The sequence below is a fragment of the Nothobranchius furzeri genome, chromosome 4 (genome assembly GCF_043380555.1).
Source record: "Nothobranchius furzeri strain GRZ-AD chromosome 4, NfurGRZ-RIMD1, whole genome shotgun sequence".
Lineage (NCBI taxonomy): Eukaryota > Metazoa > Chordata > Actinopteri > Cyprinodontiformes > Nothobranchiidae > Nothobranchius > Nothobranchius furzeri.
In genome coordinates this window covers 15,092,953-15,108,926 of record NC_091744.1, presented here as the reverse complement: position 1 = coordinate 15,108,926, position 15,974 = coordinate 15,092,953, and the positions used below count along the sequence as shown (strand labels likewise).

Genomic DNA, 15,974 nt, shown 5'->3' with positions numbered 1-15,974 from the left:
AAATGAGTTTCTGGCTACGCTAATGGTGACTTTTGACAGACTTCTCTGAGCTCCGCAGTCATTACACTTTTCATCTCGCGCACCCCCAGGGGTGCACGCACCACACTTAGGGAATCCCTGATCTAAAGGACACCTAGAGATGATTAACACATTTGTTTTTGTAGTGTTCTACTGACAAACATTTGAGTGTTTTAAAGCAGTGAATCTCAACTGGTGGGTCCTGACCCAAAAGTGGGTCACTGAGCCGTTTTTAGAGTGTCATGGTTTCTTTACCAGAGCAAAATGTTATAAAAATGAATCATGCTGTATTTTGAAGGGGACCTTTTTGTCACTCGGACTGGCATGCAGTCTGTACTCAAGAGCAGGTGGCGATACATTTAGGGGGTGCTAATTACTTCCCGCTATTTTACACAAAATAGACAAAACAACACAAAGTAAGACACACTTGTACTCAATTGTAGCACCTTTATATCAAATTTGTGCATGTGACTGCTACTTCTGTTCAATGTGAAATTTAAAGGTTGATTATGAAATATGAACACCATAGTGATCATCCAGTGTGTGGAGATTGTAGTTGCAATGATAGAACTTGGTTTCCAGCTATCGGGAGGACCAGCCAGCACCATGTCCAGTGATGAATCATATGTTGTAAGGGCTAATTTCTACTAATTAGTTTATTTAACAGCAGGATTTAACATTACACTGTAAAAAATAGCCGTATATTTAAGAGTGATAAACCGTAAGCCATGACACGAAAAACCTGTCAACTATAAATGTTTTAAAGCTGTTGATTATATGTGAAGTTGCTGTAAATAAATTAGTTGGTGAAAACAGTCAGTCTTAGAAAAAATACACAATCCTACTGTAAAGCACTCTTGCATTGTTTTATAAATGGAATTTTCCCCTAAAGTTTATAACAGTAACAAAAGCTATGATTTTTACTTTTATTTATTGAAAAAGATAATACTGCTTTTAATTGCTGGTAATGGTGAGGAGTACTTCCATTTCCCAGTGTGCTTAGCAGCATTTAGGTGAGGTCTGGCTTAAGTGTTAGTCAGAGAGAAAAGTCTTGTCTTGACCTAACTCATGAAGCACACGAAGGTTATGCTGCTGTTCAACATTGATGTCATTACTGACTCAGCGCTTTTGACTGCTACAATTTTTTACACAAAAGCGGTTGAAAGACAAGAACAGCAGTTCAGGCAAAGCAATTATAATCCAGGTATGACCTTAATGGCAGTTAATTGGTTATTTCTATGAATTGAACAGTGAAAGGCTATAATGTATGTGATGAGGAAAACCCTCTGAACTTGGTCTTTAATGGGACAAAATGTTAGTGGCACAAATTTAATTTTTAAAGTTATTTTCATGTTCATTTTATGGTAAAACAATGTTTATTTTCTTCAAGTACAAACATTTTGTTCTACAGTAAAATCCTGACTTCAGAACAATTTTTGACTGTAAAACAACAATAAAAATACCTTTTTACTATAGAAGAAAAAACGGTTTTGCTCAAAATTTCACAGTACCATTCTGGCAACCCCAACTGCCGTCATTTTACTGTAAAATCTACATCTTTTTACAGTGTAGAACATCTTCTGGGCTCAAAAGCAGCTGTTTGACTTGCACAGTCCACCTTTTTCAAAGGTGCCAGCCTTGCTGTGTCAAATGGATCTGTTTACCCCATTTGGCAACCCGCAATAGCGCCCTCTATAGGCCAGTAGATGTAAACATAAACCCAGTGTCATGCCCGTCAAAATAAATATTTGATTATTTTTTTTATTGAACTATTGCTTCTAAAATAAATACTTTGCATTTATTCTGCACACTTCTTTATGTGGAGGTATATATTTTTTTAATGTAGATTTTTTTTTTTTTTTACATTGTTCCATTTTCAACTTTTAAATGGAACCATCTTTTCATTAAATACATTTGAGAAGTTGAATATGTGGGTCACGGCTTTAAAAGGTGATGGTGGATCTCAAACCCAGACCAGTTGAGAATCACTGTTTTAGAGCAAGACAATTAAACACCAGTTACCCTCCCATGTATTTAAGTGGGGACACTGTGCTTTGGTTATTTTACACATGCCATGCTGTGTGATCTGCTAATGGCATGTAATTAAGTGCAGCACTATCATAGCGAAAAGTATTTAAATATGTGTGAAGTACTTTAGTGGTCCCAGTCTTTCTAAGAGTGAGATAGGTGGCAAGCATGAAATAAAACGTGAAGATTTATGTCAGGCTGTGACTTCACTGCCCTCAGCCATGCTCCCAGCAACCGTATGAAAGACGCAGCCCGAAGTCATTTCAGAAAACAGTAGCGGCATGAGAAGAGCGAAGCTGAAACTAAGAAAATGAGTATGTGTTTTTTTAAAGCTGAAACTATAGTTACACATATTTTTTTACATGTGAGACTAAGAATAACACGCTAAAAGGATTTTACGTGGAACCTTTAAATTATCTCCACATCAGTTAGCAATAATTAAAAGCTTTGTGTGTGCTAATGCCTCAGTTGGATGTCTACAGTTCACCGAGCTGATAACATTTTTAACAGCGTGCCTTTACTACGCTGGAGTGGAGAGTTTTCACAGAGAGGTCATGGAGCTGTACTCCTGTCAGGACTTTCGCCGTCTCTCAGTGTTTTTCAGCAATTTCTCCCTTTTCACACCCCACCCTCCCTACGGAGTTCAGGTAGAGTTGCACAGCCGGGCTCTTTTCATGTTTTTATAGTTTAAAAAAGGGGTCAAACGACTCTGAAACGGCAGACTAAATGTTACCGAGCAGAGACAGCTGCTCCTCTGCGCAGCGTCAGACACATGATGAAAGACAAGGGATCAAAGAGTTCAGGACTCCAGATCTTACTTGGCTGTGGCAATAATGAGCACACAATATTGTGGGAGCCAGATTTACTGCCAGGTTTATTGTCTGGAGATCCGAGCGGTTTTATTAACATTACATCAGCTGTGATCCTAAATATCAAATGTGACTTTTACTTTGAGCTCCCTGCAATTATGACTAGGGAGGAAAATGTGCAAGAAAAAATGTTTTAGCTGTAAGTAAGTCACATAATAGATTTACGTTTCAGAGTTTCTGTATTATTAGCTTAAAATTTGTGATTTTGACATATATGATGTAGAAATTGTTTTATGACAGCGAAATAAACACATATGCGAAGAAAGAAAAGTTGTCTCTTAGCTGCGTGCTGGGGCTTTCATATCAGACACACTCAGGCACACAGCGAATGGACAAGCTTTCCCCTTGAAGCTCTTTGAAAAGGTTCATAGAATCTTAAAATAGCAGTGTGGTCCATGAGCACGGGGATTAAGAAGAAGAAAAAGAGAGAAAGCAACTACAGAGCTGCTGTAGTGTGACATCACAGAGACAAACATACGACACAGCAACGCTGCCGTCACCATCGCATTGTGCTCCCCAACTGGGGCGTGAGAGGAGGGAGGAGAGCCGGAGCGACAACAAGAGAAAAGGAAATGGGATGATGGCTAGAAGGATGTGACTGGAAGAAAGTCAGGAGCAAAATGCATGAAGGATGATGGGAAAAGAAGAGGTCAGGGGAGTGTGATGCAGCTGGAATTTGAGCAAAACACACACACACACACACACACACACACACACACACACAGGTGTAAAGACAGTAGGCCCAGCGTAAGTAACTCCCGCCCTGCTTGCGAGACTGGGAAACCTGTTGGATGATGGTGACATCCTGCTGTTCAGAGCACAGCACAAAGCAGTTAACAGGCCACATCAACATGGTGTGTGCTAAACAGCTGCAGCAGCTCCGCTCAGCAGAGATTGACATCTTCAGCAGCCGTTTCCAACAAGCAAACAACTGAGACTTGTTGCCTACACGGACAGCAAACAGAACCAGGAGACACGCAAACAGACACATAACAGGATGCTGTTACTCTGTAACACGATGTCTACCACTAAACAAATAAAAGCAAGAATATTAGTTTAATAAAAGCAGCAAACTCAGACAAGCCAATTTCTTCATAAATTAAACAGGAAATTCTGCAGGGTTTGGTTAAATTTTTATGAACCTGAACATTTTTTTTTCCAGAGTCACTGTGTCGAGAATCAGGGTCTGCTCTTTTCTCCTGTTTGTTCCTTCTGTAATTTAGATTTGGACGAGAAGCAACTTTTGGGGGTAATAATGGGCCAATCCCAATATTTGACGGTGTCCCTTTTGTGCCCTCGATCCACACTTTGCCCAACTTCGCAGCAATGCGAATGTCCGTGAAGGGTATTACCCACAATCCATCAATGACTTTTTTAGGGCGGTTAATGATATTTATTTATCGTCTGAATGGTTTAGACTAAGGTTTAATGTGGACAGCAATGAATGTCCATTTAGTCAAATAACTGTTTGTTTGAAAGTTGTTAATAAAGATTTTTTTTAGGAGTAGCACAAACAGCGACCGACATCCCAAAATGTGTTGTGGTCCCTTTCCCAATTTGACACACTTGTGTACTACGCACTCGAACCTTATTGCGCACTTCCTCAGAAGGTCGTGGGGCGCAGTAAGTAAGTAAGTAAGTAAGTAAGTAAGTAAGTAAGTAAGTAAATGTTATTTATATAGCACTTATCACAGATATAGAATCACAAAGTGCTTCACATAGATCAAAACAAAATAAAACAAAGTCATAAAATCATAATGATCTCAAAACAGAAACAGATTAACATCAGAAAAAATTAAGTCATAAAATTATAAATTTTCATAAACAGATGAAAGATTAAAAATTTCAGTTATAAATAAGAAAATAAAAGATTTTGGTAAAAGCAGCTTTAAATAAAAGGGTCTTTAGCTGTTTTTTAAAAGTGTCCAGACTGTCAATGCTACACAAGGATAAAGGAAGATCATTCCAGAGTCGGGGTGCAACAGTCTGGAAGGAGTGATCACCTCGACTTTTGTATCTGGTCTCTGGAACTTCTAGAAGGTTCTGGTGTGTGGACCTGAGGGCTCGGGTTGGAGCATAAGGCTTTAACAGTTCAGTAATATAGGGAGGAGCTTTACCATGTAGAGCATTGAAAGTTATAATCAGGATTCTGAAATAAACTCTAAAGTTAACGGGTAACCAGTGGAGAGACATTAGAATAGGAGTGATGTGTGCTCTTCTGTTTGCTCCAGTTAGGAGCCTTGCTGCAGAGTTCTGGACCAACTGAAGGCGGCCAAGTGCTTTTTTGTTAAAGCATGTGAAAAGTGTGTTACAGTAATCTAGACGGGAGGAGATAAAGCCATGGATGACCCTTTCACATTCATGTTTTGACACCAACCTTCACAGTTTGGAGATATTTCTTAAATGATAAAAACAGTTTCGGACCAATTTTTTTGAGTGGCCTTCAAGGGACACTGATTGGTCAAAAAGTGTGAGAATTGGGATTGGGCCAATGTGTGATGCAGACCTGGGTTTTGCTGAGCTGAAACTTTCCTTGCAAGTTTTCCCAGGTCTCAGATTTTTGCTACAGTACACTTACAGATGTTCAAGCATCTTTAGCTTGTTATCACCAGCTCCAGATGTAGGAGAGACGTTTAAACTATGGTGACACATTCAAAATTTAGTTAAAAGTCAAAAATCTGCAAGTTGGATTTTTTTCAGATAACATTTATTTCCTCCTCTCAGCTTCCATGAGCTGAAGGTACTCAAGTTGACATCGGCCTTTTGTGAAGTCGAAAGACTTCACACAAACGGCCACACGTATGACGCCTTGGATTATTTCCAAACTAACACACTGTCAGCTGTGCCTCGCTCAAGCAGTTTTCAGAAACGCTGGTGAAAAGGAATAAATGCCTGAGCTTCAGCTCGACTCAGCCGGAGAAGGTCATGCTCTGTGAGAGGGCCAGGGCGAGGCCTGAAAACTTTTGATTGCCGGTTGAAAAGGGCAATTTGCACCCAGAGAAAAAAGGGCAAACTGTTTTTTCTTCTCCCTCGTGAACACCACTGGTCGTAAGCTTCTGCAGACTCCTCGGAGCCAGAGTCGCCATTGCAGGGGTAAAGCAGCTTAGGCAGTTGTGGCTGGGCAGCAGCTCCGTAGGTCAAGACCATGAAGACCAAGCTGCTGGAAATCTGTTTTGACTGACAGTTTCAAATGAAACTAATCCATTAATTATGCTGAAATATCCACTAAACTTGTTCTGTTTCTGATTTTAAATCAAAATGCTGCCCAGAGAGAAGATTTCACAACTAATGACTTGAATCACCAAATAAAAACAGCACAGCAAAATTCAGTACTTTTTAAGGTACCGACCGAATTACATAGTACCGACCGAGCACCGATTCACGTCGTTTCAAACGGTGCCTCGTTTCGGTACCCGTCCTTCATAACGAGAACTTGCCAAGACAGCTGCGCATGCGCAAGAGCGTTATGTCGTCGCTCGCTGCGAGCGAGTTGTAAACAGAGCAGATAACGTTAGCTTGATTTGTTAGCTTCCGATTTAGATGCAGCCCACCGACTCTGCTCCCCCACCACGGCGGGCTCCAGTCTGAGGTGAGTCAGCTAAATAAACGTTTTAACATCTTCTAAAGACAATTCCCTACCTAAATGCAAAGTCCGAGAGACGTGGTTCAATTCCTTTAGCTAGTCAGTCGGTAATTCTGCAACAGTGACTCTAACTAACACAGCACCAGTTGACAGACAGCATTACAGCATGAAATCCAGCTTGTGACCCGGTTCTGTGAGGAATTCTGTTCAGGAGGTCGCATTTCAGGCTCTCCACATCATATGTGACTGACTTTTACGTTATAACAACGATCACACACTAGAAATGTTATAAAGCGCCTTTATAAGACAGTTTCTTTTGTATTTTATCTGACTTTATAAACTCCCAACAACAATGTGCTTCTATTTTTTTTTTCAGGCTAAATCTACCCAAGACACTGGCTGTCAGACTGATTTAGCTGCAAGAATGTACTTGTCCAGGCTGATGTGAAGCTTTACCGGCATAGCAAAGGTGAATTATTTTTAATAATCTTCTATGTAAACATTTTATTATTACCTTCTAGTTCTAATTTGTTTTACAGATTATTGTTACACGTGATTTTATGCTCTTTTAAACATTTATAAATGTGCTGCTTCTTTGTTTTTGTACATAGCCAGCCAGAAGAGCTCACAGCCTCAGTGTGTCTTGTGACACAAGGATCATGATGGAAATTCATCTTCCAGAAAGTCAGAGCAGCGTCCACACCCCCTGACGATGTGAGGTGTCTGCTGTTGATTCCAGCTTCCACCTCAGTGACAGTGCAAGCTCAGTGAACTGTTCAAGGTAAAAAAATTAAAACATTTCAGAATTTTTAAGATATTAACAATTAAATAAGTATGTGATTACATCATGAAGGAGGCTACTGATTCTGGCCCTGTGACACTTGGTGTTGACGTGTGAGCTGATTGACCTGGTAAATAACTTTTACATTAAATATTTTGTTTTTGCTATCAAAAGTAAGTTAACTAATAACCTGCATTATTGCAGGACACTCAGCAAAATATGGACTCTACACCATGAGGCAGGCACACGTTAATAACTGTATAAGAGCACATAAGGTGAGCAACACCACATATAGTACACTGTCCTGAATTTGTTTTCTTTCTGCATCTCATCATTAGCCTGGCTGATCACCTGATAACTCCTGTCATCTGGTTGTGACAGCATGAGGATGTCCTCACACACCTGTCATCTGGTTATGACAGCATGAGGATGTCCTCACACACCTGTAACCTATCAGCTCATCTGGCAGAATAGAGAGAGAAGAGACAACACCACATCTCCTGTTCCTGGAAAGCCTTCAGCAAACCTTCGATGACTGAGAACCTCCATCAGCTCTGTCTCCTGTCTGCCTACAATTATTATAATAAATATTGTGTTTGACAAGTTTTTGTGCTGCCAAATGTCTCATTTTGATTCCAGTTTTGATATTTTAATGGATATTTATAAATTACATTAATTGAATTATTACATTGTCGCATGTTTAACAAGCTCTATTGTGATGAATTAAACTAGCACCTCACTGTTAAAAGCTTGTTTTAATTTCAAGCATGTTTAAGTATTTATGGACATGAACAAAAATAGGAAATATATCAATTGAGATTTATGTAATTAATATAACAAATAAGGGGGAAAGAGTCATTGAAAGGCACATTCTTCTGGAAGCTCCTGATCCTGACGACACCAGCAGAGACCACCTGCAGACACCAGAGGACCTGGAACCAAGAGAGCAGCTGTTATTAGTAAATAAATAAAGAAATCTGGGCAGTTTTAGTGGGCTGAACACATTACAGAATAATTTTCTCATGGGATATTTTCATAACTTTATGCAGCAGACTGTAGCTTGAGCCCAAGGCTCCTGGAGACCTGCTATCCAGCACGTTTCAGTGGTTTTCCTGCTTTAACAGGTTGGATTAGCTGTTAAGCAGCTCAGCTATTTGTTGCTGATTAAAGCCAGGAGTGTTGAAGCAGATAAACCTCTAAAACATGCTGAATACTAGCTCTAGGGCCGTGGAGACAAACCCTGCAGCTAATCTGATGCTATGGCTAACGGCTACTTACATTCAGAGATGGTTCTGTTGGGTCGGTTCCTGTAGTTTCAGGCAACTCACAAGCTCAAAACAACAATAAGGCTCAGGTCCGCTTGTCTCCTCCAAATAGACTTGGTCCCTTTCTTCTCGAGTGTCTGTGTAAGGAGGGGGAGAAACGTCCTCCACTTCTAATGACTGCTCAGAGTGAAGGGAGCTAGCATCGTCTAGTTAGCTGTCGTCTTCGTCACTGCAGCGGCTCCGCCCTCGGTCCTCCAGGCAACGCCTACTAATGTTGCAGTTTTTAAAATTGATACGTGGGTGGAGTAAGACTCTGAGGGGGGAGTGACAACTTCTTTAAAGGTTTCATAATGTTTACATTGATTTATATGGCTTGCAGCAGAATATACATAGCAGCAGCTATTATTGATAGTAAACGTAAAAGTTAAATAACTGTGCTATACAAAATGTAGGGCAGTGTAAAGGTTCGTGTAATAGAGTCCTTAAGATGTTTTAAGCCAACAGCAACCACCCACACGCCACTGGTTCATCAGTTTGGTCAGAGCTACACTATATTTTCTAAAGAGTCCCCTCTCTAGGTTTTATTTATTTTTTTACCAGTAACCTCCATCATTTCATCTTAACTTGAATTTTAAGCATCTTGGTCAAGTTTGGGAGATGAGGTATGTCTGTTTAATTTGAATGAGTTCACAAATTTTAGGTGTACAGAAGTGACTGCATGCTGAGCAAAAAAAGAAGGGAACATCCAAGTTGATGGGAGTCAGGTTGTCTCAAAGTCCAAACTGCAGCAAATATTTTAATAACTCTGAGATTAAAATAACTCCACGACGAAGCAACATGATGAGAAGCAAAGCTGCAGTGCTTTTATTTTATAACCTAAAGCCTCATCATTGTTTTTCCTCTTATTTTTCTGCAGAAACACAATAAAGTAAAGATTGCTTTTTGCTGCTTAAGCCTAAAGTTGTTTGCTGCCGTATCCATTTCACACATTTAGAAGACGTTTTCATAGTGCCTGTTCTGGAGCTGAAACCAAATCCTTGTTCACACTTTACTCTAAATGTAGCCTAATTATCTTTCTCAGAAAAGAACCAGACTGGACATTTGCTACGATCATGTTAGAAAGGGAGAAAACCAAATGTGCGGAGATCTTTCTGGACCACATTTCTAAAGCTTTCTGGCATTTTCTGATGCATTAAATGAGCAACGTGATGCTGCCATGATCAGCGATCAGTAACAGGTTGGTTCTGTGTTTCCCTGCAGCTAGAGGCAACAGCAAATACAGCAACAGTTTCCTTCGATCAATGACCGCCAGTTCAACAGCTGACAGAAAGTACACATACATTTTGTTTCAGCAATTCCATTTTATTTTCAGTATTACAAAAACAATGTTCTTTGACATATGCTGCCCCACCTTGGCAGATTATTGGCCTGTTTCCACTTTTAGAATTTCCGGGTAATTTTATCAGACCTCGGCAAGAGCATGGGTCATCCCAAAAGGACCATTTTCTGAGCCATTTCAGGAACCAATCAAGTAAAAAACCCGTTGCTGGGCAGGACTTGTGTGTAACTTATGCTGATTGGTTGTACCTCACTGGGAAATGTAATGTTTTTGAAATGTTTCTAAACCTGCAACACAAATCCCCCCACAATGCCATCATTTGCAGTGCTTTGTGGTCTCCTAGAGCGCCGCCATCTCTTCTAGTCATTGAACGTCACTTTTTACAACACACAGCCGATCTTCTCATTCTTCAAATGGATAAAATTACGACGTATTTGACAGAATGTTATTAACGTCCATGAATGTTGTTTGGCGCTGATCAGTGACATTGCTCACTGCCAAAAAATATCTCTGACATCTTAGCAAAGTCTTGAAAGGGTCGATTTTGTTTAAATGGTAAATAGTAAATGTCCTGTATGTATATACCACCTTTTAGGATTCTACAACCCCCCCCAAGGTGCTTCGCAACATAATCAGTCATCCACTCATTCACACACTCACACGCTGGTTGGGATGAGCTAAGATGTAGCCACAGCTGCCCTGGGGCGCACTGACAGAGGCGAGGCCTGCCGAACACAGACGCCACCGGGCCTTCTGACCACCACAAACAGGCAAGAGGGGTGATTGTCTTCACACTTCAGCAGCATTCACTTGTCAGAGCCAGGATTGAACCTGCAACCTTCTGAGAACTGGACAACCCGCTGTCCCATGAAGACAACGGCTGATAGGATCAAGCAATCGTATTTTCCGTCATCTTTCTCCCTCCCAGAAATTTCCTGGGACTCTTATAGAGGAAACACAGCCAATGGTTTCACTGCAGACAGAGATGTACTTAAAAATAAATCTCAGTCAAATAGACCCCCTGACACATGAATTCACATGCTGAAGATCCTGCCCCCAGCTTCTGGCTGGGGGGCAAGAAGATGACACATCCCCATTGACCACCATTGTTATTATCTGTCAGCTGTCAATAAATTGAGCTAAATCGGTAAAAATTAAAATCTAGCATGGTTAACGCATGCAGCGCTGTAGGCTGCACAAGTAGATGAAAGAAAGAGTAACGTCAACTTTTACAGGTTTCCAGCTGATAAAATAAGCTGAAGACAATGGTTAACAGCCATGAAGAGAGTTTGTCAGAGCCAAAGTCTCATGACAGAAAATAAAGTGAAATATCTGCCCCACAGGTAGGGTTGTCACGGTAACCGGTATAGCGGTAAACCCCGGTAAAAAAGTTGACAATAAAAATAACCGTCCAGTTTTTAAAAAACGAAATTATCTCGGTGGGTTTACCGTGGCCGCGGTTTAGGCGCGGTGACCCTTACCAGCCACCGTCGCTTCTGCTGAAGCTCCCGCGCACACGCACTTTTTAGTTAGCAACCAAAACTTTGAAGCTGATATAATGGCCGAAGGAGGAGACGGCAGCGCCCAGGACATCCATCAGCCCTCAAAGAAGACTAAATCGGAAGTATGGGCATATTTTGGATTTCTGAAAAATGCTGAGGGACAGTTAATAGAAGACTGCTATCCCGTTTGCAGAACGTGCAGGAAACAAGTGTCTGCAAAAGGCAGCAACACTTCGAATCTAATGGCACATCTGCGTGACCATCACCCACGTCTCTACAGCCAGTGCAAGGTAAGTTAACATTAGCATTTTAGCTTAAATGCATGACGTGAGGACTTTTGGCTGAGGGAGAATGCAACGAGTCACTATAGACTGCAGCCGCAGCGCCCTCTGCCAGCATTTAAACCGTGTCACGGACACCCTGTTGCTGGATGAAGCATCTTATTTGTTGATGATGAAGAGAAATATACAATTAGTTCCTTGTCATTGATTTGTTTACTTATTCAATGCCATTTATACTTGAACGTTTGGATTTGATTACATAGTGTAGTAGTTATTTTAGTAATTTGTTTAAAGTGGCAATTTATTTTAAATACATATTTTTTAAGGTTGACTTGTACAGTGCTCAAGTCAAGTGTGGACTGGAGTTTTAGATTTTCATTTTGATAATGAAGAAAACAAGTAAATGAGAAAACAAGTGGTGTTTCTTTGATTTGTTTACATATTGTTTATGTTTTGAATGTTTGGATTTGTATAATTTAAACCTGCACTGACTACTGTAACATGTTCCAGAAAAAGAAGCTATTTGTTCCTTTACTTGTGAAAAGTTGCACTTTTGCTAAGGCTTTGTGTTATTTTAGGTTTAATAAACATTGTTAAACCTTTTCAAACCTATTTCAGTTTGTGTAGAACAGGACTATCAATGCTTTCTGAACATATGCAACACCGTTTAAAAAATACCGCGATAATACCGAAAACCGTGATAATTTCGGTCACAATAACCGTGAGGTTAAATTTTCTTACCGTGACAACCCTACCCACAGGTCCACACACAACAAGTTATAGCCATCTAATGATTGGTATGCCTTTGTAACCAGGTTAAATGAGTTTCTTTTTACATATTCACACAAAATGTGTTCTGTGATTGGAGCGGGCTGCCGTTAAAATCATTAGTTTTGTGTTTAACTGAGCTGGTAGAATGTGTAAAAGTTAGTTACAAACTGTTCTTCCCTCCTGAGATCTGCACAGCCTCTAATGTCATTCGTTACATGTTTCTGTTTACGTTGCTCGTCAAAATAAATGGAGCATCTGTTCACCTCCAAAGACGAACTGTGTCACGGCGAACCTTCAGCATTGACCCACACAGCGCAGAAGAGATCCCATTACACCTTTGTTGCTTCAGCTGTGTAAAGTAAAGGCTTGCTTATCAAATACTTGTAGAAATCTCCATATTAGCAGCAGTTCTGAGGACTGTTGTCCCCACAGCTCGTTAGCTATGGCACCTTTGTGCTAAACACCGTTAGCTTTGAGATGTAACTTTTTGATGATCAGCACAAAGTTAGATGATCTAAAATAGTAACATCTACATGCCTAGATTTCCTCTTAGTTAGCTTGCAGGTCTGGATAGTGGCTGCAGAGGGTCATTTTGCCCTCCAGCTTAATGTGGCTATGCTGTATTACCCTGGATGTACACAATAACATTTAAGATGTCTATACACATAACGGTCTTAATCTAAAAAATAGCAGTGCTGCACATTCAGGTGTTTATTTAGAGGTTGGGCAACATGTGTTTAAACCCTGAATAAGAACCACGGATAAAGAGTGAAATCCAGCTGTCTCACTGCACAGTAACCAGCCGGTGTTTGTTCCGCCAGATGTTGGCTGTGAACGCGGCATTTCATCATTTGTCAGCCAAAGAAAAAAATATTTGTGTCATTGAAGACCTTTCTGAATTTAATTCATGCTCCTGTGGATACACATCTGTTGTCCATAGCTGCAGTAGCTTCGCATATAAAAGGGAATTATCTCCCGTATGCCACCGCTCTGGGAGTTGGTTCGGTTTGCTGAGCTGCTCAGCGGAGGAGCTGGGCCTCGAGACCTGTGGCGTAAATGCAACCACAGAACCGTGGCAGCCAGCACATCAGAACTAAGGACTGTAGTCTGGTTTAGTTGCTATAGTAACCATATCAGCCTGGCGACTTCCATCCTCCCACTGTCTGTTTTTCTCTTTTTGTATCTCTAACAAACTCCACACACACAAAACATCATATAGTCGGTGCTTCACAGGACTTCAAGGCTGACGAGGTTTCCTAAAGCCTTCCAACATAGTTGGCAGTTCCTGTTGCACCCCAAGCAAGCAGAGAACAACAAGCATAGATGCAAGGGTGGAACAACACCAGGGGACTGGAAAAAAGTGAAAAGACAAGAGAGAAGGGTAGGCTGGTGGTGTACGGGGAGAGAGGAGGGAAAAGGTGACTAGATGTAGACGTGGCAGGAAAAGAAAGAAAGATATGAGACGATGAATGGTTGGACAACAGAGAGAATTAGAGGTGGTAGTGTGTAAAGACTCAACGAGTGAATGACACAGCAGTGTGTCTTCTGAAAGTGACAGCAGGTGAGGGGAGCAGATGTAAAATATTAAAGTAGCTCAGCAGAGAACCTGGGCAAATGGCCTCAACCGATACGGGACATCCTGAGCTGGGACTCTCTCTCTCTCTCTCTCTCTCTCTCTCTCTCTCTCTCTCTCTCTCTCTCTCTCTCTCTCTCTCTCTCTCTCTCTCTCATGCACACACACACACACACACACACACACACACACACACACACACACACACACACACACACACACACACACACACACACACACAGTAGCATCCTGCCACAGTGGCAGAGCAAAGCAGAAAGAACACTCATGTTTAATTAACAACCCTCCATTTCAGCATGTTCCTGCTCTTATGCTACACACAGTGATGACCCCCCCCCCCCCCCCCCCCACGCACACACACACACACAGTCAAAGGACCAGGATAACATGGCTGGCAGGGAAAATAACTATGGAATGAGGTAAAGCCAACAACGTTCCTTATTTCCCAAAGCTGTCCTGATTTAATGGAAGTTCAGAATTCCAATCTAGCTCATCTCCTGGGTTTACACATGCCTCTTTCCACTTTCCCTTTTTTACCATGTTCGCCCCTTAAGACTATTTCACAGCATGCCATCCGATGCTCCATACATGAATACTGTTGTTTAGAGAAGTTTCCATGTTAGGGATGAAAAGGGACAAGACTGGAACATCGATGAAGGCAAAGACAGAGAAAGATTATTCGTGACACTTATCTATTATATTATTTTCAAAGTTGATTGATCTGCAAGACAGAGATAATATAATTTTAGCTAAAAGGTTAAATGTCATAGAGAGGTGTAAAAATGGTTAAAGGCTGATGTTTGATGATGCTCTTGTCTGAGACAAATGTGAAATGGCAAAATTACTGTATCTCAAAGTGCAAAGCCCTGGTTATGTTCCTGAGTTACACACAGCTGTGCTAAAAATGTTTAAAGGCAAAACCTTTACACCTAATAACTCATAATGTGGCTTTTTCTTATCTGAAACACACTGAACAATTTTTATTTTTTAAAGCGTCTAGATTTCTTTCCTTTTTTATGAAGATGTTTTGAAATCAAACAGAAGATTGTGGAGATGTTCCTTATTTTTTATTTAATTACCTTTTTATTTTAATTTTTAACAACCAATCACGTCTGTGAGGTAGCTTGAACAATCAAGTAATAAATAACAAATTCTTCACTTTTGGACTTTACTGCAAATATAAAAAGTCTAATATAAAAACAGATAGCACTTCAACTTAAAATACCTGGCAGGGGTCTACTTTGCCTCGGCCCGATACGTCCCTGGACATGGGACGGAGTTTTGAAGATGATCTGAATTGTATCAACTATATAAATACTACATGCTGATAAATTATTGCTTTATACGGGTACAAACGTGTTGTGGGATAAATCTACCAACATTTTATTTTTAAGAACTTTGTTTTGTTTTCTTGTTTTTTTTTTCATATCTTCCTGTCCTGTCTGTCTCTGATCTTCCTGCATCTCCCAGTCCTCCAGAAAAACTCCTGCCTGCTTCCTTCTTTTTCACCTCACCAGAAACTTTTTAACTAGCAGATCAAATTGATCTATTGGCCGCAAAAAAGCGGAGTGTGTGCTGCGCTGCCCGGCTGCGCCAGTGACGAGCGCTGCAGCGGGCGCAGCGCGAGCGCATCCAGACGTCATGCTCAAATACAGACATAGTGGTGCAAAAATTTTCAGATCTGATCTGATTTTCAGAATGTCACTATTTTCCTTGTATGTTTTTTCTTATAATATTGATATACTGAAATACATAGAAATCAACTTGTGAATACAATGCATGTTAATATAAACTAACTATAACTAACTATAGCATTCTTCAACAGTAAGCATTTTCATAAATAGAAAGTATCAATGTGACTAAATCATATGGCGGTAGTTCTTCTGTACTTTCACTGTGTAAAAGTAGCTCACGGGCCAAAAAAAGGTTGGACACCTCTGCTTTAA

General features: G+C 40.6%; 1 protein-coding gene and 1 long non-coding RNA gene across 3 annotated transcripts in view; both read right to left on the bottom strand.

The window, feature by feature from the left end:
* grin2ab (glutamate receptor, ionotropic, N-methyl D-aspartate 2A, b) overlaps window positions 1-15,974 on the bottom strand; it is a 198,550-nt gene that overhangs the window by 118,604 nt on the left and 63,972 nt on the right. The gene's annotated exons all lie outside the window — the stretch shown is intronic.
* On the bottom strand, window positions 7,274-14,355 carry LOC129164248 (uncharacterized). 2 transcript variants are annotated; one of them, XR_011520270.1, is made up of 3 exons: window positions 8,558-9,183; window positions 7,682-8,211; window positions 7,274-7,640 (listed from the first exon to the last, which is right to left on the bottom strand). It is a non-coding gene; the product is annotated as an uncharacterized lncRNA (long non-coding RNA). The 2 variants fall into 2 exon arrangements; XR_008563849.2 differs by lacking the exon at window positions 7,274-7,640 and having other exon boundaries at window positions 8,016-8,211; window positions 8,558-14,355.